Source organism: Aedes albopictus, chromosome 2 (assembly GCF_035046485.1).
Source record: "Aedes albopictus strain Foshan chromosome 2, AalbF5, whole genome shotgun sequence".
In the NCBI taxonomy this organism is placed as follows: Eukaryota; Metazoa; Arthropoda; class Insecta; order Diptera; family Culicidae; genus Aedes; species Aedes albopictus.
Window position 1 is genome coordinate 55,894,873 of NC_085137.1, and position 23,817 is coordinate 55,918,689.

A 23,817-nucleotide genomic window follows, 5' to 3' on the forward strand; every position below is an offset into this window, starting at 1 on the left:
GATGTGATAATCGACAATGCTTTTCAAGCATTTCAGAACGAACGAAGTAACCTGATAAATCAGGAACTTATTCGTTCTTTATATAACGCACGCACCTTTTCGGCATAAAACTATTGAGTGATTTCACGCCATGAAAATACCCAATAGAAAGCTACAAGAGTTCAAAACAAGCTTCAAATACTCTTGGAGATCTCTCTGGAGAAAATATAACAAAACCCCATTTGCTCCTGGAGATTTGAAGTAAGCAGAGCTTTTCAGTGCCCCCTACATCGATTCTATATCTACAATTTTCGGAACGGAAAGATTCCAGGGGTCTCAGTAAATTCCAGGTTCATTATACGGTTACTGGGATGTAGGTTTCTGTATATCAGTGGGTGTTGACGCCAAGAATAGACCTGACCACACTCAGGCCTGCGGATGCTGGGAGGTAGGGGTAGCGATCGAAGGTAATTCTGGTCCAGTAAAAGACCGATACTTGTTTTTTTTTTATCTTCACGGTAATGATTTATTTACCACTGAGGGGCAGCATGCCCGCTCAGTGGCGATCGAGTTAAATATACACGGGAATAAATTTATATACAACTGACTTCAGTGCGATTCGAGTGCGCCTTTTATAGGTGCACGGAATAATAGGATACAAAATAAAATAATGCAAACGCTGCGCTGCTCATCTGGCTCTACGATGCCTAATTCGCAGCGACAATTAAATTAGGCTGCGCTGAACGCACAGCGCAGACGGGATGAATTGAATAGCACCCGGTCGGTGCGATCCATACAGCCCGCCACAGCCACGCTTTCGGTGCATGATCCAACAGTGGGCTTCAAGGTTGTTTCAGGGGATTTCCATGAGGTTTCAGGGGATTTCTGGGGCGTTCCAGGTGGTCTCAGAGGGTTTTAGGGATATTTAAGGTCATTTTACGGGATTTCAGGAGGTTTCAAAAAATTTCGGGGATTCCATGGAACTGAAAGGGACGTTTTAAGAGTTTTTTCCAGTGCGTTGAGGGGGTTCCATGTATAACTGAAATTCTTTGAATTGTTGAAATTTGTATTTACGAACCACCCTAAACTTCCTAAACTTTTCTGAACTTACTCTTTTATACTTAAAACAATATCCTTAGTCAGTAATATATTGCCTTTAAAAGTGAGCGGCCGCAATATCGAGTATAGATCCGAAAGTCTTTTAATAGAAGTTTCAGGGGTTTAAGGGGCTTTCAAGAAGCTTTTAGATGATTCCATGGAGATTTCAGGGGTTCTTCTTCTTCTTCTTCTTCTTCTTCTTTATGGCTCTACGTCCCCACTGGGGCTTTGCCTGCCTTGCTTCAACTTAGTGTTCTTTGAGCACTTCCACAGTTATTAATTGAAGGGCTTTCTTTGCCTGCCATTGCATGAATTCGTATATTGTGAGGCAAGCACAATGATACACTATGCCCAGGGAGTCGAGAAAATTTTCCCGACCGGAACGGGAATCGAACCCGCCGTCTCCGGATTGGCGATCCATAGTCTTAACCACTAGGCTAACTGGAGACCCAAGGGGTCAGGGGTCTCAGGAGCGTAACAGAGGTACTTGATGATTTTCAAGGGGTATCCAGTGACGTTTTAAGGGTTTAAGGTACCAAAGTAAAAAAAAGTTCAGATAAGAGGGTACTTTATAAGCTAAGCAGCTTGTTGGAGATTGCTCTTCAGTCTTCTAAACAGCTTCATATTTAAATAATTTCGCAACTTGAAAGTTCACATGAGGAAGTTGGCCCTGATTCTGCTTCTGACCGAACTTCCTCAAAATGAATATATGAAAACATAAATAAATGTACTTTTCAGATTCATAACAACTTACTGTAACTTGTGTTATTGAGGAATACATGCTCCAGCTTACTTTACATTCCTTATTTACTTATGTATATGGCAACTCCTATGTAGATTTGCACCGGGACCTCCTGCGTGATAAGCTGTCGTTATACCGCTGCTCTGCTACAGATGCATAAAATAGTTAACTTCGCTACGGTACAAGTGTGCAAACCTAGATGTCGACAGAGGATTGATTCAAGTCAAATTTCATCCGCTTTGCACTTCATCGCAATTGTGGTGTCGGGGTGGAGTGTAGGGTTCTAACGCAGCGGCTACCGGTTCGAATCTGGTGGGCGTCATATTTTTTTTGTCATTTGCACTTCATATTCATTGATTTGGTGAATTCACTTTAGTTGTCTATGAAAATTTGCTTAAATGATGTTTTTGCTAAAATGACAAAAATGAATCCTTAGACCATCAAGCTACTGAAACGAATTTCAAGGAACTAGAAAGTTCCAACAAAGTTCCGAGTAGCATCTAAAGCAGCTTTCATGTTCCACGAAGTTCAGATAAAGTTCCGAATGGAACTTTCTGGATGCTAAAGAGGCTGACAATGAGCCTTGCTGGAACTTATATGCGAAGTTCCAACAAGGCTTATTGTTAGCCTCTTAAACAGCTTGAAAGTTCCGTTTGGAACTCTATCTGAACTTTGTGGAACTTGAAAGGGCATTTTGTCATGGGAAGCGGAACTTTCGGTTACTTGGGTAATTTCTGATTTTTTTATTAACAAGATTTTTAGCCCTAAGCTATTTCATCTCGGGACCCACGCTTTACTTCCCTTCCGAAGGAAGAGCCCACATTTTGCGTGTTTGTCGGGAGTGGGATTCGATCCCAGGTCCTCGACGTGATAGTCAAGTGTTCTGACTATCACACCAGGTCCGCTCCAGTTTCTGAAGTGTTTCATGGCGGTTCCATGGACGTTTCTGGGGTGTTACAGGGGCGGTTCAGGAGATATCGGAAGGTGTCTCAGCGGGCTCTTGGTCTTTTCAGAAGGGTCAGTTGGTTGCAGGAGTGTTCCATGAGGTTTCAGAGGGTTTCTGTGGTGTTCCAGGGGATTTAAGGGAAGTTTGAGCGGTGTTTCGGGTGCTTTTAGAAGTGTTCAGCGTCTTTCAGTGGCGTTTCAGGAATGGTTCAGGGGCCTCAGTGACGTTCAGGGACCCACATAGGTTTAGGGGGTTTCCCGGGGCGTTCCAGGTGTGTTTGGAAAGTCTTAGAGGGTTCCAGAGCGTTTTAGAGGTTTCGAGAGGTTGCTATGGGTATTTTAGGAAGTTTTTTGAGCCTTTCAGAGCTTCAGGGAGTTTTAGGAGGTTTCCAGGAGCGTAGCTAGGAATCTCAGGAAGTTTTAAGGACATACTTGTTAGAATCCCAAAATGGCCACCACAATGGCCGATTTTGGCACCTACTCACGATTTTGAGGGCACAAAACAAAAAAACGTAAACAAAACCAGCGCACCTGAGCTTCTCATTTTAAGCTTATTACAAGTGAGCAAGAACGGAATAATAAAATTCATTGTTGTTTGAAGCTTGCTTTTTGAGATTTGTGCGTCTGAAGTTTTGATGCACTGTTGAAGCGGGATTTAAAGACGTTTGTCCTTAAGCGTTTAAGTATCTTCAAATGCTTCAGTGGCTTCAGAGTGTGCTTGCAAAGGAACTTTTCAGGTGTGTCAGGGTCAGGAGGTTTCATATGATTGCATAGAGTTTTAGGGGGTTTCAGAAGCGTTTCAGGTAGTCTAAAGGGAACTTTTAAGGATGTTTAGGAGGTTTCCTGGGGTTGAGGGGCGTTTTAGAGCGATTAAATCATCTTTCAGGAGTATTACGGCGTTTAGGGCTTTACCAAGCAAGTTCATGGACGTTCAGGGAAGCTTTTCAATCACAGTTTTTTAGTTACAAGTTATTAAAAATATGCTTGGCATCATGATGTCACTATTGTATACTAGTTTCACTAGTGTTTTCCAATATTATTAATTATTAAGCACCTTCATGACGCATGATTTTAAAGTCAAAAGAATAGATATAACAAACAGTAACATTTGAGCAACAGCGGTGATCGACACAAGTTTTCACAATCCAAAAAAAAGTCGGCAAATCTAGTGATAAGACGGCAAATCTCTTGTGGTTTTTCCAGGAATTTCGCCTATTTTTTGGCCTTGAAAGACTTGTGTCGCCCCACGCAATTCTCTTCAAGAATACTCTGGAATGCATAAAGACATGTAATACTGAGAATTCCAATGCACAGCCCTCACTCCGAAAGCACTGATGATGACAAAGACGCATTTTACGCGCAGCTCGAACGCGAGTACGACTGCTGCCCAAACCACGACGTCAAGATCATCATAGGGGATCTAAACGCTCAGGTAGGCCAGGAGGAGGAATTCAGACCGACGATTGGAAAGTTCAGCGCCCACCAGCTGACGAACGAAAATGGCCTACGCCTCATCGATTTCGCCGCCTCCAAGAACATGGCCATTCGTAGCACCTTTTTCCAGCACAGCCTCCCGTATCGTTACACCTGGAGATCACCACAACAAACGGAATTGCAAATCGACCACGTTCTGATTGACGGACGGCACTTCTCCGACATTATCGACGTCAGGACCTATCGTGGCGCTAATATCGACTGTGATCACTACCTTGTGATGGTTAAACTGCGCCCAAAACTCTCCGTTATTAACAATGTACAGTACCGGCGGCCGCCCCGGTACGATCTAGAGCGACTGAAGCAACCGGATGTCGCCACCGCATACGCGCAGAATCTCGAGGCAGCGTTGCCTGACGAGGGTGTGCTCGATATAGCCCCTCTAGAGGACTGCTGGAGTACAGTGAAAGCAGCCATCAACAACGCAGCTGAGAGCAATATCGGGTACGTAGAACGGAGTCGACGAAACGATTGGTTCGACGAGGAGTGCAGAGCGGTTCTGGAGGAGAAGGATGCAGCGCGGGCGGTAATGCTGCAGCATGGAACCCGACAGAATGTGGAGCGATACAGACAGAAGCGGAAGCAGCAGACCCGTCTCTTCCGGGAGAAAAAGCGCCGCCTGGAAGAAGCGGAGTGCGAGGAAATGGAACTGCTGTGCCGTTCACAGGAAACACGCATCCCGCAAAGGCTACGTGCCGCAAGCCGAAATCTGCAGGGATAAGGACGGGAGCCTCCTGACAGACAAACGTGAGGTGATCGAAAGGTGGAAGCAGCACTTCGACGAGCACCTGAATGGCGAAGAGAATGTAGGCACGGAGGACCAAGGCAGAAGAGGAAATGACTATGTTGGTGCAGCAGAGGATGGGAACGAACCAACTCTTATGCTAAGAGCTGGTAAGGACGGTATCGCAGCAGAACTCATTAAGATGGGCCCGGAAAAGTTGGCCACCTGTCTGCACCAGTTAGTAGTCAAGATCTGCGAAACCGAACAGTTACCGGAGGAGTACTCACCTTACCGGTCAGGCTAAGGCCGGGGTGGCCTCTGCTGTACATAGTAGCCGCCTCCATTCCACTCGGTCCATGGTTGCTTGTCTCCAGTTCCGCACTCTGCGTAGGGTCCGCAGATCGTCCTCCACTTGGTTGATCCACCTAGCTCGCTGCGCTCCACGTCTTCTTGTACCGGTCGGATGACTCTCGAGAACCATTTTAGTCGGGTTGCTATCCGACATCCTGATGACGTGACCCGCCCACCGTAGCCTCCCGATTTTCGCGGTATGGACGATGGTTGGTTCTCTCAGCAGCTGATGCAGCTCGTGGTTCATTCGCCTTCTCCAAGTCCCGTCTTCCATCTGCACTCCGCCGTAGATGGTACGCAACACCTTCCGTTCGAAAACTCCAAGGGCGCGTTGGTCCTCTGCACGTAGGGTCCATGTTTCGTGCCCATAGAGGACGACCGGTCTAATCAGCGTTTTGTAGATGGTTAACTTCGTGTTACGGCGAACTTTATTCGATCGTAGAGTTCTGCGGAGTCCAAAGTAAGAACGATTTCCTGCCACAATGCGCCTCTGAATTTCTCTGCTGGTGTCGTTGTCGGCGGTCACCAGTGAGCCCAAGTACACGAATTCTTCAACCGCCTCGATTTCATCACCGTCGATATGAATTCGGGGTGGCGGGCGCGGTGATTCCTCCCTGGAGCCCTTTGCCAGCATGTACTTTGTCTTCGACACATTAATGACTAGTCCGATTCGCCTGGCTTCACTCTTTAGTCGGATGTACGTTTCCGCCATCGTCTCAAATTTACGAGCAATAATATCAATATCATCGGCGAAACCAAGCAGCTGAACGGATTTCGTGAAAATCGTCCCACTCGTGTTTATCCCCGCTCTTCTTATTACACCCTCCAAAGCAATGTTGAACAGCAAGCACGAAAGACCATCACCTTGCCGTAGCCCTCTGCGAGATTCGAAGGGACTCGAGAGTGTCCCTGATACTCGAACTACGCACATCACTCGATCCATCGTCGCCTTGATCAACCGTATCAGTTTATCCGGGAATCCGTATTCGTGCATAATCTGCCATAGCTGTTCTCGATCGATTGTATCATACGCCGATTTGAAATCGATGAACAAGTGATGTGTGGGCACGTTGTATTCGCGGCATTTCTGCAACACCTGGCGGATGGCGAACATCTGGTCCGTTGTAGCGCGTTCACCCATAAATCCAGCCTGATATTGCCCCACGAACTCTCTTGCAATCGGTGATAGACGGCGGCATAAGATTTGAGAGAGTATCTTGTAGGCAGCGCTCAGTAGTGTGATCGCGCGGTAATTCCCGCAATCCAACTTATCGCCCTTTTTGTAGATGGGACACACGATACCTTCCATCCATTCCTCCGGTAATACTTCCTCCTCCCAAATCTTGGTAATGACCCAGTGTAGTGCTCTCACCAGTGCTTCTCCACCGTATTTTAGAAGCTCGCTTGGTAGTTGATCTGCTCCAGCGGCTTTGTTGTTTTTCAACCGGCCAACCTCCTCCTCAATCTCTTGAAGGTCAGGGGCCGGAAGTCTTTCGTCCTGTGCACATACTCCTAGATCTGTTACCACGCCACCTTCGGTACTTGCAACGTCGCCATTGAGGTGCTCATCGTAATGCTGCCGCCACCTCTCGACCACCTCACGCTCGCTCGTGAGAATATTCCCGTGATTATCTCGGCACATGTCGGCTTGTGGCACAAAGCCTCTGCGCGAGCGGTTCAGCTTCTCGTAGAACTTTCGTGTGTCCTTAGCGCGGTACAGCTCTTCCATCGCTTCGCGATCTCGTTCTTCCTGCTGGCGCTTCTTCATCCGGAAGACTGAGTTCTGCCTGTTCCGCGCCTGTTTGTAACGTGCCTCATTCGCTCTCGTACGGTGTTGCAGCATTCTCGCCCATGCTGCATTCTTCTCGTTTTTCAACTGTTCACATTCGCCGTCGTACCAGTCGTTTCTGTGATTCGGAGTCGCGAAGCCTAGTGCTGTAGCCGAGGTACTACCTATGGCGGATCGGATGTCCCTCCAGCCATCTTCAAGTGTAGCTGCGCCAAGCTGCTCTTCCGTTGGTAGGGCCACTGCTAACTGCTGCGCGTAGTCTTGAGCCACTTCTACGTTACGAAGTTGCTCGATGTTGAGCCGCGGCGTTCGACTTCGACGCGTGGTGATAACTGTCGAAAGTTTTGAGCGCATGCATACAGCGACTAAGTAGTGATCCGAATCTATATTCGCACTGCGGTATGTGCGGACGTTGGTTATATCCGAGAAGAATTTACCGTCGATTAGAACGTGGTCGATTTGATTTTCTGTTTGTTGGTCGGGTGATCTCCAGGTGGCTTTGTGGATATCTTTGCGGGGGAAGAAGGTGCTTCGGACTACCATACCACGGGAGGCTGCAAAGTTTACGCATCGCTGGCCGTTATCATTCGATACGGCGTGCAGGCTATTTCGCCCGATTACCGGTCTGTACATTTCCTCCCTTCCTACCTGCGCGTTCATGTCGCCGACAACGATTTTCACGTCACGCGGCGAGCACCCATCGTATGTTTGCTCTAACTGCGCGTAGAACGCTTCTTTCACGTCATCGGGTCTCCCTTCGTGTGGGCAGTGGACGTTGATGATGCTGTAGTTGAAGAAACGGCCCTTAACTCTCAACATGCACATCCTTGCGTTGATCGGCTGCCACCCGATCACACGTTGTCGCATCTTGCCCAACACTATAAATCCTGTTCCCAGTTCATTGGTGGTGCCACAGCTTTGGTAGAAAGTAGCCGCTCGATGCCCGCTTTTCCACACTTTCTGTCCAGTCCAACAAAGTTCCTGCAACGCCACGATGTCGAAGTTGCGGGGATTTAGTTCGTCGTAGATTATCCTGTCACATCCTGCGAAACCTAGTGACTTGCAATTCCATGTTCCAAGTTTCCAATCGTAGTCCTTATTTCGTCGCGTGGGTCTTTGCCGATTGTATCGAGTCGTATTTTCTCCTATGTTATTCGCAATGGGGATTTTTACGGGTGGCTTATTGGGCCTACGCCAACACTCCTGTCTCGCCGGAGGGCCATCGTGCCAGTTCTGTTTAACGTCCCAACCAACACTGGGACGACCACGCTGATGGGGCTACCACCTTGGATCTAGCTGGGCGTGGTGCAGCGTTTCTTACTCAGCCGCTGGATGCCAGAACAGACGCTGTTTGAGCCGCACCTCCTTGGTGAACAGACACTCGGATCGTACCTCCTCAATCTAGCTGATGTCAGAAGGACAACAGTGCCCAGGCTGCGCTACCAGCTAAGCACACAACTCTTAGCTGGCGGTCTTTGTCATCGCTTGACCCGTGGAAGCATGAGGTAGGAACTTGTGAGGACCAGAGCTATATTGGACGCTCTCCTTATCGACTCACCGTTTTGCAGCCCGCGTTTTGTTTTATCAGCAGCACTGCTGCTGCCGTTGTTGCATGGGGCGGCGGGAGGCATCACCACCCCCAGAAACAGCAACAGCCAAAGCAACAGCTACAGTGCTGCTGATAAAACAAAACAAAAAGCCGTTCGTTGGATCACTAATCGGTAATAAATCAATAACTTTTTCCACAAGAATCCAATCGTTTTGCGGTGTTCGAAAGAAAGTTTCACAAATGATTTTTCTACAAGAAGCGGTAATCGATTTGAATTATGGAGACAAAGGGCGACCTCTGGGATTTTTTGTTTGAAAGTGCAACTTTTCCCATAGTAAATCCTATGAAAACTTTGAACCGCTTGCGCTAAATTATAGTTTCACCGATTGCGCTGAAATTTTGTACAGTTCATCTGGGACCTAAATGGGATCGAAAAAGTCGACTGGAGCGAGAATTTGATGTTTGTCCCATACTACTATCCAGTTCATTTGAATCTCGACGGGGACTACGACAAGGTGATGGACTTTCCTGCCTACTATTCAACATCGCCCTGGAAGGTGTTATGCGACGAGCCGGGCTCAACAGCCGGGGTACAATCTTCACGAAATCCAGCCAATTTGTCTGTTTTGCGGATGACATGGATATTATTGCTAGAACATTTGGAACGGTGGCAGAACAGTACACCCGCCTGAAACGTGAAGCAGCAGGTGGGACTGAGCGAGACAGGACAAGCCTTGGCAGCAATGTTACGATAGACGAGGATACTTTCGAGGTGGTAGAAGAATTCGTCTACCTCGGTTCCTTGCTAACGGCTGATAATAAAGTGAGCCGTGAAATACGAAGGCGCATCATCAGTGGAAGTCGAGCCTACTATGGGCTCCAGAAGAAGCTGCGGTCAAAAAAGATTCACCCCGCACCAAATGTACCATGTACAAGACGTTAATAAGACCGGTGGTTCTCTACGGACACGAGACATGGACCATGCTCGAGGAGGACCTGCAAGCACTCGGAGTTTTCGAGCGACGGGTGCTAAGGACGATGTATGGCGGAGAAGGATGAACCACGAGCTCGCTGCACTCTACGGCGAACCCAGCATCCAGAAAGTGGCCAAATCCGGAAGGATACGATGGGCAGGGCATGTTGCAAGAATGCCGGACAACAACCCTGCAAAGTTGGTGTTTGCTAACCATCCGGTTGGTACAAGAAGGCGTGGAGCGCAGAGAGCACGATGGGCGGACCAGGTGGACCGTGATCTGGCGAGTGTTGGGCGTGACCGACGTTCGAGAGCTGCAGCTGCAAATCGAGTATTATGGCGGCAAATTGTTGATTCAGTATTATCATGAATTTGATGTTAACTAAATAAATAAAAAATGAAAAAAGGGTAAACTTTTTTAAGGAATTTTAGCAGATTTCACAAAATAAATTACGAATAATCTCAAGAATATGTATGGGAATCACCAAAAAGGTTTCAAGAAAACTTTTCAAAAGGAGCCCGGAGTCCAAAAATGGCGACCAGCATATCCAAGATGGCGGTCTAAAATCCGAGATGGCGGCTGAAAATTCAAGATGACGGCTTTTCAATGGAGTTTTAGACCCAAAAACCATGATATATGGGTACATTTTGTATGGAGAAGATGTCCGGAGTCCAAAAAATGGCGACCAGAATATCTAAGATGGTGGCCTTAAATCCAAGATGGTGGCCTAAAATCCAAAATGGCGGCTCCAAATTCAAAGTGGCGGTTGTTTAATGGAGGTTTTGGCGCTAACACCACGCTTCTTTTCAAAGAAGAAGTCTGGAGTTCAAAAATAGCGACCAGAATATCTAAAAAGGCGGATTTCAATCATAAAGAGCGGCTTCAAATCCAAGATGGCGATTTTTTAAGAGTTCTTTTAAGTACCATAAATGGTTCTATATTCACCAAAATTCAGACAAAACGTAATTTTAAATTATGTCTTTGGAGGCGAATGAATTAAAATAAATAAATTTAAAACCTCAAAAAAAAAAAAAAAATTATGTCTTTACGTCAACTTTGAAGTTTTATTTACATTTAGGCGATATTTGGTTTTTTTACGGTACCAGAAACTATTTTGTAGAACCTGAAAAAATCAGGGAAGGCGTTTTGTGAAAAATGATCATTAGCTCTTAGTGAATAACTGTGGAAGTGCTCATAGAACACTAAGCTTAGAAGTGTTGTTGTTGCTGTTGTTGTTGTTGCCACAAAAGTTCAGCTTATTGGACGCAGTGGCTTAAATTCCCCAACAGGGGAGGAAAAAAAAAAAAAAAAGCTTAGAAGCAGGGTTTGTTCCAGTGAGAAGAAAAAGGCAATTCAAATTCTATGCTCACTCAGTAATACAATGCGTGTGGTTACTTATAATATTCCACTTTTCTGTCCGCAATCTTGCAAACTTGTAAAATCAGACGTGCCCTGTATCATTCCTGCTCAGAAAAAAGTGAGAACCAAATTATGGGAACCATGAATGAAATGGAACTCACTCTCACGAGGCAGGCGCAATGCGGTTCAATCGCATATCAACTGGTAGTTGGGAAAATCACGCTCAGTAAGAACGTAAACAAACCAGGAAACCCCATTCCGACACTGCTTTTTCCTCATACCGATAGACCAGCACCGCAGTTGCCGGCTGAACATCTGTTTGGCCAACATTACATCAACAGAGAGCGGTTGGTCGCATTCGCACGTGCTACGGAGAGCTCCATTTCGTCCTCGCGCTCAAATTTTCACTCATGTAACTATAGTAGGTATCTCTCACAGTAAATCCTCAACTGAACTGGTTGGGTCGGAAAATGCGACTACTGCTGCGACCAGGATTTTCCCTGGTGAAAGATTAAATTTCAACTGCGGGAAATTAGTTTCGTTAGTTGGTCGGCGAGCGTGGCACAGCACGGATCGGGAGGTTTTCCACTCGTCCTCAGGACAACTGGATAACAGTGAATACACTGCGGGAGCTCTGGTGAAAAACGTGGGAAACAGTATTATCGCTGGTGGGGTTTTAGTGGTGTTTAATGTGAAAAATCTGTTCAGTGAATAGCACAGGTGCGAGCGAACAGGGAAGAAACGCAAAGAAGGGATAATTGTTATCATCGAAAAGGGAGGTTGACGCGTGGGCCAGTCAGTGTGATCCAAACGGTTACTATGGATGATGGATTAGTCAGTGGGGAGGACGAAAATGTTCCTAAGTGAGCGTAATTGTGTTTGATGGATCCTGACAAAGTGTTTATTCTGGTCGACTGATGTGTTTGCTCAGGTAAGTTAGTGAGCGTGTGTATCTTTTATAGAATAATTAATCGGAAATTTAAACATTTTGTGCTGTTAAGCAGGATTTGTTATAATGCGTACGTTTTTTATCTATTCTTCTTTAATATGTGGCGGTTATAGTGATGCTAGACTATGTATGTATAATTAAAACTTCATCGTTTCATAATGGTAATGAAATTAAAGTAGAGTCGATACTAACACATTACAACGGCTTAGAATCCTTATTCGAAATATCTCCGTTCTGTTATCAGGCCTGATCAATCTGTTTCAAAATGTTTAGTCGTGTTCATCTTCAGAAGAGATGCCATTTCTCCAGCAACTCTTTTTAAGGATTCTTCCAACAGTTTCGCCAAGAATTCCGCTAAGAGTTCCTCCGGGAACTCTAGAAGGTTCTTCGGGAAATCCGTTTCCTATGTGACATCCTCTAGGAGTTTCTTCAGGCGTTGCTACGGAAGTTTCACTGGGACTTTTTTAGTACTTCCTCTAGAAATTCCTCTTAAAGTTACTCTGGGTATTCTTTTAGGAGATCCTCGATCCTCCAGGAATTCATCTAGAAGTCTAGAAGTTTTACCTGAGAATTTCTGAGATCGTCAGAAAATTCCTCTAAAAACACCGAATTTCTACGGGAATTCCTTTAAGAGTTCATAGAAATTGCACTGGCAAGACCAGAAGTTACCTCCAATAATTCTTCTAGAAATTTCTCTTGTAATTGTTCTAGTAGTTCTTCCGGGAATTCTTCTGGGACATGTTCCGGCAAGTTCTGTAGCAGTTTCTCCTGGAATTCTTCCAGGAGTTTCTTTAATATTTCTTTTAGAAATTCTTCCAGCAATTCTTCCAAAAGTTTCTTGGAACATTCCTCTAGAAGTTCCTGTGGGAATTTCTGTAGGAATTCTTCCGGGAATTCCTCTACGAGTTCCTTCGGGGATTGCTTACGGATTTTTTCGAGAATTAAACTAAGAGTTTCACCGTGACTTTCTCTAAAAGTTCTTCCGGGAATTCCTCTAGAAGTTCTTCCGGAAATTCGTCTAGGAGTACTTCCGGGAGTTCGAATATCTTCGGAAACACCTTTACGAGTTTTACCGAGAAGAAGCTCCCCACGCAATTTCACTACAAGATGCTCTATAAGTTTTTTCTAGAACTTGCACTGGGTATGCCAAGAGTTTCCTCCGGAAATTCCTTTAAGTATTCCCCCGGAAGTTCCTCTGGAAGTTCTTCCGGAAATTCCTCTAAAGTTCCGGGAATACATCCAGGAATACCTGAATACCTCTGGTAATTTCTCTACGAGTTCCTCCTTGAATTCCTTTTCGAATTTCTTGTTCAATTTCTCTAGGAGTTCCTCCGAAAATTCCTCCGGCAATTTCTTTACTAGTTGCTCTAAAAATATTTCTGGGAGTTGCACAAGGAATGTCTGGAATTTCCTCCGAGAATTTTTCTATGAGTTCCACCGGTAATTCCCCTAAGAATTCCTCAGAAAATTCCTCTAAGAGTTCCTCCGGCACTTTCTCTAAGAGTTCTTCTAAGATTTATTTTCGGAATTCTTCCAGGAGTTTCCCCAAACGTTCCTCTAAGAGTTCATCAGGGCATTCTATTAGATGTTTTTTTTTGGAAATTCGTTTAGAAGTTCATCCGGGAATCCCTCTAGGTGTATCTAGAGGAATGCCTCTACGAGTTTCTCCGGGAATTCCTTAAAGAGTTTATTCCGAAATTCCTATAGAAATTCCACCGGGAATTCATATAAAATTTCTTCCGGGAATTCCTTTAGAAGGTCATTCTGGATAGTTTTTGGGCAGCTGATTGATGATTCACCATAGCAAACAATTATTTCAATACATTTTCAAAAAAACATATGAAAAAAAAAATAACTAAACCGTAACTATAAACATATCATTGCATCTTTAACATGATGAGTTACTAAAAAATAAAACACCGATATTGAATAACGGAATTAGCTTAGCTTAGACTGACTGCACATATCTATGGTTGCTACTCCGTGATTGACCCGAACCAATAGCAGTTGCACAATGAATCAACTGAATAATTGACTGGGAGTGGTCAACATTCTCACTGTGCACGCTTCAGAGGCTCTCTTTAACAGTACAATAACGGCGCCGGCCACGTCCTTGCAGTCAGGTTGGAAGAGTGAAGGAATGTTAATAGCAACCTTTGTTATGTGAAAGTTGGCGTTTACCGCACGTCTCCACCAAAGGCTGCAGGAAGGAGTGATTGTTAGTAGGGCAGGTATCGTTGGGTCAGGATGTTGAATAACGGAATTAGTAAAAATTTAAAATTATGGCCACGGCGTTTCACACCGCCGCCGCCGCCGCCGCCGAAAGTTCATTCGGCGTCACGCCGATCACGCCGCCGCCGCCGGCCAAAAAAGTGCAAAACGCCGCCGCCGACAGATTTCAAATCGGCGCACACCTCTAAATGGCACCCTTAACTTCCCTCAGCGTGGGATTCGGCTCATTTCCATGCTCTGCTGCATTGGCATCGTCGTTTCCTCCGTTGTCATGGTCTCCCGTGTCTACTTCCTCTACGCCATTCAGGTGCTCGTCGAAGTGTTGCTTCAACCTTTCGATCACCTCACGTCCGTCCGTTAAGAGGAGAGGCCTTGTAGCCGGCTCGTGTGGCTAAGTCTCAGATCTACTAAAGCGTTCGAAAATTGTTTAAACAAATGGCTTAAGCGCCACCTCCTAAGAGGACCACTTGTCGTTTTAGTTGCCCGGCAAAACTCAAGCCTCAGGGCGAGTTCATTTATAGTCAATAGACCGAACGTGTTAGCAGATACTCTGATTCAATTAGTACTCGGAACGCAACTCCTAACCAACCCGAAAAGCAATACAGAGCTCGAATTCCTACCAGAACGAAAGCACGTGGTAGACCAGTTTTCATCACAGGCCAAGTTCTTCCTCAAACCCTCTAAATGATCGCTTCAAAAAACAAGAATGGGGGACTGAGATTCCCAAGCAGTCCACACTTGGAGTACATCAACGAAACTACAACAAAACGGAACGAACGAAACGTGAAAATACCTTTTACACCAGTGCAATCATTTGACGGAAGTTCTAGCTCACTAAATACTCATCTACATTAACGCAAACGAAAAAACATTTATTTAACTACATTCAGAACATTCATTTTTATTCGGGTACCCTAGTCATCTTCTCTCACTCTCTTCCTTCTTTCCTTCCTCTCCCTTCTAACTACCTAACTGTGCGGATTTCTTACTATAAAACCTTCAAAGCTTTCGCACCTTCTTTACGCTCACAAAAACATTTGTAGCACTCCCGCAGGAGCTTACTCACGGTTTGTTACTTCTCTCTGCCTCTCGCGTCGCGTCGCAGTGCCGGTGCTGGTTCACCACAGTGAACAATGGCGCATCGCTTGGATGACTCGCGCTGCTAATAATTCGCCAACTTGGTGGGCGGCGAATGAATAATTCCCAGTGGGCGGGAATCGGGCTCTTCCGGAGTGCAGTGTTGGCGATTGCAACTCCCTTCCAACGCCGGCCGGACGTTGGGGACCTTTAATGCTGGCGCGTGGGGTCAGGATAGAGGTACTTGGCTTGATGGGCGCGGTGTGCCGAGCAGGAGGTGAGGCGGCGTGCACAAAGAAAAAAACTGGAACAAAAAAAGCCGTTGGACGGCTACACCACAGTGTGAGCGTATCGTCGGATAATATAAAGCGTTCACCTTTTTACCTTTTTCTTTCTTAACAGAATCACGCACAGTACCGCACTTGCTATTTTCTAACTTAATAGCACTACCTAAACGGGAGGGAAATCTAACATTAAATCACACTGAACATATAAGACACTTTCACGTTTAACAAACCTCAAAAATCACACCGCGAAACTATTTAAAGAAAACTTCCCAGTCCTGCCTCTTCCACGGGTCAGATTAAAGTGGCCGAGTCTAAACTTGAAATTCCTCAGATAGGTCGCGATTCTAGTTTTGGCCTTCGTTCCGGAAATCGGAGTCCGATCTTATCAAAAGACGAGCCCCGATCACCTTTCGAGCCGATCAGTCATATTGTTCCTTTCCCTCTTAAACCTTTCATATCTAGCTAACCCATTCTGGTCCCTAAGCTCATTATTCAATTTCTTATTCTTAACTTATATAACGACAAGGGATCCAGTTGGGAGATTTGGCTCAAACCAACGGACCCGAACGCATGCTCAGTGAGATGACTTTTAATCTGCGCGCCAAGTGAGTGAACCGGCATTAAATTGAGTGAACTTTCATGCAGGATTTATTTACAAGTTTTTTGGATTCATTTTGCATGCAAGAGGATTCATTTATCCTACTGTTCGTTCTGAACAGCTAAACTTTTATTGAAATTGATTTTTAATTGCACAGACGTGCTGATTCATTTTTACTATTTCGAATACCGCTACAGCCTCCGTCCTTATTCCTGCATATATTGACTCGTGGCACGATGCCGTTGCGGGATGCGTTGAGCTTCTGATAGAACTTCCGTGTTTCTTATGAACGGCACAGCAGTTCCATTTCTTCACACTCCGCTTCTTCCAGGCGGCGTTTTTTCTCCCGAAAGAGGCGGGTCTGCTGTTTCCGCGTCTGTTTGTAACGTTCCACGTCCTGTCCTTCAGTCTCCTCCAAAACCGTTCTGCACTCTTCGTCGAACTACTCGTTCCGTCGATTCCGTTCCACGTACCCGATGGTGCTCTCGGCTGCGTCGTGTTGATGGCTGCTTTCACTATACTCCAGAGAGAGGGGCCTTATCCGGCTCGCCTTCGTCTGGCAACGCAGCTTCGAGATTCTGCACGTATGCGAAGGCGACATCCGGTTGTTTCAGTCTCTCTAGGTTGTACCGTGGCGGTCGCCGGTACCGTACATTGTTGATGACGGAGAGTTTTGGACGCAGTTTGACCATCACCAAGATAGTGGTCGGAGTCGATGCTGGCGCAACGATAGGTTCTGACGTCGATAATGTCGGAGAAGTGCCGTCCGTCAATCAGAACGTGGTCGATTTGAGATTCCGTCTGCTGTGGTGATCTCCACCCAAGCAACACGCATGTTATATAACAGTTACGGCAGCGCAAGTTTTGGTTGTATAAAAGTTTATTTGACGTAATTCTAACACAATGTTGAAATAACGTCGAATTAACTTCTATACAACCAAAACTTGCGCTGTCGTAACTCTTATATAACAAGTGTGTTGCTTGGGCAGGTTCAACGATAAAGGAGGCTGTGTTGGAAAAAGGTGCTAAGTATGGCCATATTTTTGGAGGCGGCGAAATCAATGAGTCGTAGGCTGTTTTCGTTCGTCAGCTGGTGGACGCTGAACTTTCGAATCGTTGGTTTGAATTCCTCCTCCTGGCCTACCTGAGCGTTTAGATCTCCTGTGATGATCTTGACGTCGTGGTTTGGGCAGCGGTCGTATTAGCGTTCGAGCTGCGCGTAAAATGCGTCTTTGACATAATGAGTGCTTCCGGAGTGTGGCATGTGCACGTTTATTATGCTGAAGTTGAAGATCGGCCCTTGATCCTCAAACTGCAGATTCTTTCGTCGATCGCACATCTACCGATTAGAAGCCTCTGCATGTCGCTCATCACTATAATAGGTGTTCCCAGCTCACGTGTGTTGCCGCAACTCTGGTAGATGGTGTGATTACCTTTAAACGTTCGCACCATGGATTCTGTTCAACACACCTCCTGCAGCGTTAGGATGCCGAACCTGCGGTCTTTCTGTAGATCGGTGAGTATGCGGATGCTCTCAATACCGGCAGCTCCGCGTACCGAGTTTCCAATTGCAGGTGTTTTTTACGGCTTCTGGTTCGTAAGGGACTGTTCATGAACAACGTAGACTAAAAGTTGGTGTTCTCAGACCCCCCTCTCACTTGTATGGAGCGTAGACTTTCGCCAGACCACCCCCCCCCCTAGTCTACGTGGTTTATGAACGGCCCCTAGAGCCGAACACCAACCTTCTTCTCTCCTGATGATCATGTTGCACAGTAGAGCTTAGAGTCCTTCTCAGGCACTCGGACGCTATTCTGAGCCGCTCCTCTTGGAGAACCGAAGCTCAGGTTTTCAGAAGCAAATGCCCTTCCTTCTTAATGTGATCTGAGTTGAGCAAAATACCCTGCATTTATCGTGTCATGTACATCATGTAAACAACAAAAAATCCCTGAAGCCAACGAAATTTTCACTAACAACAAGTCAATATAGATAGCATAAATTATTTTGTCAGGTGATAGTAAATACCGGTATATTTCCTATGATACAAACTGTTCCTCTCAAACAAATCGTTGTCCCATGACACCGCACAGCCAACAAATCACCAACATTTAATAATTCGTTACCAAGATCCCCTCAACCGTTCACTTCCATTACACATAGTTCAAGCGGCTCAATTAGCAGTAACAAAACACACTACCGATTCACTGTCGACCAGGATGCAAATGATTCGACAACATCCCGCGAATGCACACCACATGCACCGAGTGAGGCTGGTAGACCGGTGGACCATAGGGCAACCCAACTATAACTGCGCCACCCGGCCCAGCCCAGGTCAGCAGAGCCTGAGTTCCGGTCGATATGGCAACAATAAATTTACTTGCTCTAATGAAATGGAACTGATATACTGGAAATTACTTTTTAAAGTACCGTACCATCTCGCCCTCGGTCGGCTTCTGTGGCGGTGGTGCGTTTGCTGGCTTCCGTACCCTGCTACCTAACCAGACTGTGATAGCGGGAAGGCACCAGGCGCAATCGAATCGAACCATATTGGCTGCTGTGTGTTGTTTGCATGCGTTTCCCATCGTTCGTCGATCTGGGAAAAGTTTGTCGGGAGTCTTTTTCCACTGCACTCGTAAATTGGCTTGGCTTCCCGCTCTCGGAACGACATTCGGTCTGGTGCGGCGGTACAAACGTGGAGGCAGATTGAGGATTCCGTATTGTTTTGTCTCAGGGTCGGTAGTGCCATATGGGTCGAACGAGGAAAATCTTCCCTGCAGCGCGAGTAATTTATTCCTGTAAAATCTCGAATCCGACGCACCGTCACCGATTGATTGGGTTATCATGAAAAATTGGATCCTTGCTCCACGCCGCCTCTCGTACCGACCCAGCCACTGACTGGTGAATGAATGTGCCCGGGAATCAATCATGTCCGGTTCCATTCGCTACCGCAGATTGGCTCCCAGAGAAGAAGGCTCGGGCACATGTGCGGGCGAAAAAAAAAAATGTTTTCCCTCAACCAACCTGATTGCCTACGATGCAGTTCGTGTGCCTGCCCGGTATTGACCGATCACTAGCAGTCGCAATGCTATTCCAACGCAACAACGGTTAACCTGTAGAGAAATCCAGATACACCTCTGGGAAGCAAGGGCATTGTTTATTCGGAGTCGTTCATTTGTTTGATTTACAGGTAATTTAATTTAGACGAATAAACTCCGACAAAGCTGGAATGCATCTATGGGACTTGTCCGTCACTGGGCGATTGTTATTGTAGCATTGTAATCATTATGGGGTCAATAGCGACAGCTAGTCATTTTATTTTGCTTTCAGCTGGCAACAGTACTACATGAAATATTTATCAACAGATTTGTTGAAATATAGCCCTGGCCCTGATCGAAAGTCGGACACGGAGTTCCAATGTAATTTTCGAGCCGTCCTATCGTTGGTTGAAACTTGAGACTTGAATGATCTGAACCTTCTGATCATGTGATCATGAGAAGTCAAACTGGATACAAATCCGAATTGACATTAGAGAAAATCGAAATTCGTGTCAGCCTTATTCGTTGAAAACAAATAAACAAGTTCAAAATAGTGTCTTTGACCAAATGTTCACATCAAATGTTCAGTTATCGTTAAGTCTTCTCTTCTATATATCACAGAATCATGCCATTTTTGCTCATGTGTATAAAAGACTACCCACTAAGCCAGAAGAATCATGGCGTCTACAAAAGCTAAACAAAGGACAGTTTTATTTAATTGTTGTGCTCTAAAGTGTTTAGCTGATTCTCGTCACTTGCGTGTGTCTAGAGCACTTTAATCAGTTGTTAAAGAACGAACACGATTCGTGACTCAACTCGCGAATCCGGGCTATACGTCATTGCAAATTCCTTAAAATTCACCGCTGATTACTCATTTCTTACTCTTTGCTGCAAACTTCCACTAATCACTTCTCAGTTCTTCACGCTCTTTTTAGCTCATTCCTGACTGCTAAACTCCTCACTTCAAACTTCTCATTCTCACTACTCACTTCTTGCTCGTCACTCGTCATTCCACACTACTCATTCTTCACTTCACGCTACTGACTTCTCAATACTCACTCCTTACTGCTGAATATTCAGTAATTACTGCTTATTCATACTATTCACTCTTAACTTCTCACTGTTTCACATTCTTTAGTTCTTCACACTTCTAATTTCTCACTCTTCACTGCCTCACACTCTTCACTTATGTCGAATTCGTTTATTTGCACCGCCTGCACCGCTTTGCCACCGGGTGTAGCAAACTTGCACCGAAACCGTTCGTTTATTCGCAGGTACTGTTCTGTTTTGACACTCGATTGGCACCGGTGCAATAAAATGCTACACCCAGATTGAGCTCGGTGTAGCAGGTACAAAGCAAGTTTTACCAATACATGCATATCGCTGAACTTGTATCGTGGCTTTGTTCTGGTAGGAATGTTGGTTTTCTTTTCGGCATTAGGTATATATTTTTTTTGGATTATTTGTTTATTTTGAAATGTTTTGTTTCCAAACAGCAAATCTGTGCATTTTAAAAATATTTAAACTTCTGAGAAATGAAATTTCAAAGAGCTGCTACAACGTATATTTTTCCCATCACAATTTTTTTTTGATTATCGTAAATATGAGGATGTATTTTAATCAGGGGAAAAATGACACTTCCTTTGCTAACCGGAAAAATCCGTATTTATCCGTTGCTAACCGTCGTTAACCGCGTCTAACTGCTGCTCAGTTAGCAGCGGTTAGCGACGATTAGAAACGGATAAACGCGGATTTTCATTTTAATGCCAAAGTTGAAATATTTTCAACATTAGAATTTTCTGTCCCAGGGTGATCTATTATTTATGATAATTTTTACGTGATAAAATTATGATAAGCCCAAAAAAAAAGAATAAAAATCTTTTAATTCAAATTGGACTACAATATTACTGAAGTATCATTTTGTAGCTAAATAAAATTTCGAAAACCATAAATTTCATTTTTTTTCCAATTACAGCAAATATTGATTTTATTCAATACATTGAAAGTCAAACAAATGCCACAAAAGGATGGTTAAAGCGTGTTTAAAATGAGTTGCGTTTCAATAACGTTATGTTTTAAAAAGCATTCATTTTTTTCTTTTTACGTTGTAGCTAACCGTTTGTTAGCATTTTTTATTGGTCAACGAAAATGTTTAAATTTTGTAAAGTTGCTTTTTATTACAAAAGAGTATTAAAACATTGGTTAACATTCGATACTACAGACAATTGATCACTACAAGTGTATCATGTACAAGTGGATTACTGAAAACTTTTAAAATTGTTTATTTGGATATCGAAAGTGAAAAATATAAATAAATTGAAATAATTTTGTTCATAACTGGATCATGCAAACAATGATTATGATTATTTTCGATATTTTTCATTATTTTTATTGACGCTCTCACGCGCTCTTACTAATACCATCATAAGCTGTCAACAAATTGCACCGAAACCGTTCGTTTTTCTGGTGTCAATTACTACACCGGTGCAGTGCACCATCGGGAATAAACGAATTCGACATTTAAAAAAAAAGACAATTACACCGTCTTCGACATTGCGGCCTCTATACCCTGAACATTACAAACATTCGACAATGGACAACACTTACTACACCCAGAGGCCGAGTGGAGAACTTTCCGTTTGACGAAAAGTTTTCCCCGATTGGAGCGGGAATCGAACCCACCCTCCGAGGCTTACGAGACACCTGAACGACTGACGCCGCTAATCGCTCGGCTACGAAGCCCACTCCTCGCAGATTACTTCAACTTTGTTATGCTTCATTGCACACTCCACTTTGTGCGCTGCTCTCTCTTTACTCCTGATTTCTCACTTTTCACTCCAGAGTCAGGAGTGATAATATGCGGGACCGCTTTTTATGCATGTAAATTGAACCTGAGACAGCTTGTGAGAAAATAATAGCGATTCCTTAAGAAATCCAGATTTTCTTTTGCAGGAATGCTTTCTGAAATTAGGTTCCTTTCTGTAATTATTCCGGAAATTCTCTCAAACATTACCACCAAAATTCCTCTATGATTCGTTAAGACCTTTCCAAAGGATTTTTTCTGATTTTTTTTTTTACGGGGACCCTTCAGGAATCAGTTCAGAGATTCTTTTTTTTTTTTAGTTCTTCAATCTTAACCTAATTTACAGCTCTATTGTCCACTAGGGCACTGCGTGAGCGATTCCAATTGGAAGCTGTACATACATTTTTGTTCAGGGCTGGGATCGAACCCATGACCATCTGCTTATGAAGCAAACGTGTAGCCACTACGCCACGGGCCCCGGCTAGAGATTCTTTTAGAGATTCGTTCAGAAATCACTGTCGTTTCTGCAGGAATATTTCAAGAAATTATTCATGGAATAACTGCAGAACATTCTCCACACATCCAGGCAGTCCTTTGGAGATTCTTTCGAAACTTCAATTTCTTTAGAAAAATAGTTTAGTGATTCTTCCAAGAATTCTACCAGATTTGTTTCAAATTTATGCTAGGTTTCCTCCGAAAACTCCTCTTGCGATTACTAAAAGAATCTATGACATTTGGTCGAAAGACATTTAGTCGAATGACGTTTGGTCGAATGACATTTGGTCGAAAGTACATTTGATCGAACGGATATTTGGTCGAATGGACATTTGGTCGAAAGCCATTTTTTTTGGAAAAAGAAGCATATGACATTTAGTCGAATGGACATTTGGTCGAAAGGCACTAACTGATGAAAAAAGATGTGGATTTCGGTATCATATTTTTTCATATGTTATTGAACAAGCAAGCCTCGTTGAATAAATGTACGACTCGTGCTGAAAAAAAATCATCATTTTGCAACTTGTTGCATAAATAACCATTTTGGCTCGCGTTCAGTTCATATGCAACACTGCGTCAAAGAATAGCCTATGTTTAAGGACAAACGTCTTGAAATCCCACTTCAACATCAGAACTTCAGACGCACAATTCTCAAGAAGCAAGCTTCAAACAACAGTGCATTGTATAATGCTGTTTTCGCTCACTTATAATAAGCTTGAAACAAGAAGATCGGGTGCACTGGTTTTGTTTACGAAGAGATGTGTACGCTCGAAGTCACGAGTTTTGGATCCTAACCAATCTGTCCTTAAAAGAAGGAAAAATATCCGATGAAAAAGTCTGCAGCTATAACATCCAAATATCAAACGGAAGAACAGCTTGTATTCAAAAGGAGAAATTGCTTCTGAAACATTCAGTAGTTGGTGCAGGAAAACGCAATGAAATAAATAAACGTGAAAGAATAGCCTATGTTTCAAAGAAGGAAAAATTCAAGATAAAATGGCAGCAGCCATAAGATTCAAACATAGTACAAATACGAATTTTGAAAGAATAGCCTATGTTCAAAAGAAGGAAAAATCATAGATGAAAAAATCTCAACCATAATGTCCACTCTTCACTCTCAGCACAAATAATACACTTGAAAGAACAGCGTATGTTGAAAAGAAGGAAAAATATTTGATGGAAAAGCCAGTATATTATACACAAAAACGCAATGAAATGGTGAAACTGGAAAGAAGAGCCGAAACCTACACTGCACTACAATGTTTGCTTTTTTATGTTTGATATAATTAAACACGATCAAATTGCTATACGACTTAGCGTCCATTCTACCAAACGTACTT

General features: G+C 44.2%; 1 protein-coding gene across 1 annotated transcript in view; it reads left to right on the forward strand.

Moving 5' to 3' along the window:
• The first annotated feature begins 11,400 nt into the window (after window positions 1-11,400).
• Window positions 11,401-23,817, forward strand: part of LOC115265573 (EGFR adapter protein) — a 909,498-nt gene continuing 897,081 nt past the window's right edge. Inside the window, exon 1 of the mRNA XM_029871207.2 lies at window positions 11,401-11,935. The gene's annotated coding sequence lies outside the window, so the exon portion shown is untranslated. The remainder of the gene's footprint in view (window positions 11,936-23,817) is intronic.